Source organism: Populus euphratica, unplaced genomic scaffold (assembly GCF_000495115.2).
Source record: "Populus euphratica unplaced genomic scaffold, PopEup_1.0 scaffold448.1, whole genome shotgun sequence".
Taxonomy (NCBI): Eukaryota; Viridiplantae; Streptophyta; class Magnoliopsida; order Malpighiales; family Salicaceae; genus Populus; species Populus euphratica.
The window spans coordinates 281,300-282,662 of NW_011500031.1; positions in this window are offsets into that span (position 1 = coordinate 281,300).

The window sequence follows — 1,363 nt, forward strand, 5'->3', positions numbered from 1 at the left end:
GAGAGTTTGTAAACCTGAATATTTCAAGAAGTATTATGATAGACCTTATTAAGAATGGTTATTAAGATGCGCCTCAAGAGTCACTTTAATAAAAAAAAACTCCTTTAATCTGTCATCCTAGTAATAATAATTTTATACATGCTTTATGAAATAGAAAACACAGTTAGTTAATTTTTTTTATATAAACTATTACTCTATCTCCCTAACCAAAATGAGACATTGTCCTTAATATCCTAAAGTAGAAAGATAGAGTATAAAAGACATCACTTGAAATACCAAACACTGACAAACTTAAAACACACTTAAACAAATATAAGAAATAATAAAACACAAATATTATGCTATTAATAAAATCAAAAGACACAAGTTTTTACAAACTAAAACTCAAATCACAGTTATGATTATGGCTAACATCTTTCTTTGATTTTACATCCAAGAACGACTTAAACGCCCTTTATGGGTCGGGGATAGGCTTCTTATCAAGTTTTCTTAAAAATCGGAAAACAAAATCTTTTTTAGTTAGATTTTCAAGACTATATCGAGCATGTTCTTTATAGAATAGTGGGTTTATAAGTCATTAATTGCACAATGCATATCTCCATTATAATGAGACTTAAGAGTCAATAGAAGATTATCTAAAGACTCCATGTGTTTTGAAATAAATCCCACCTTTTGACAATTTTCACAGGTTTTGCAGAATGTATGTGAATCCTTGAACATGGTGGGCCAATAAAATCCACTTTGTAAGATTTTTACAGCCATTTTCTTTGATGAGAAATGACTCCTGCATAACTCAGAGTGATAAAATTTAATGACACTACTTACCTCATTATTGGGAATGTAACTTTGAAATATTTGATCAACATAATATTTGAATAAGGGTCATCCCAATAAAAATTTTACACGTTGCTCAAAAACTTTCTTTTGTCTTGGTTATCCACATGAGCTGGTAAAAATCCTGAAGTAAGAAAATTGGTATTTTCAGCATACCAAGGCATTGAACTAAAAGAAACTAAAGATTCAACAAGAAAGCAATCATCAATTGGTGTAATGTTGGATGTTAAATCTATTGTCAATTTTGACAAATGATCCGCGACAATATTTCTAGTACCTTTTTCATCCTTGATTTTTTCTTGTTTGAAAGTTTCAAACTTGTGATTAACTTCCATTTTTTTGGTCATGGCATGAGAAAATAGAAGTACTGGTGGGGAATCAGTCTTTTCCTTGCAATATTCAGATTCAACCGCTTCCTTATTGACTCATCATCTTTCTCATAAGGTTCAAGAGAGGGTTTTTCAATAACCTTACCACTGCGTAGAGTAGTGACTGATTTGACTTGATCCATGTGTTGGCTTCTGGAACT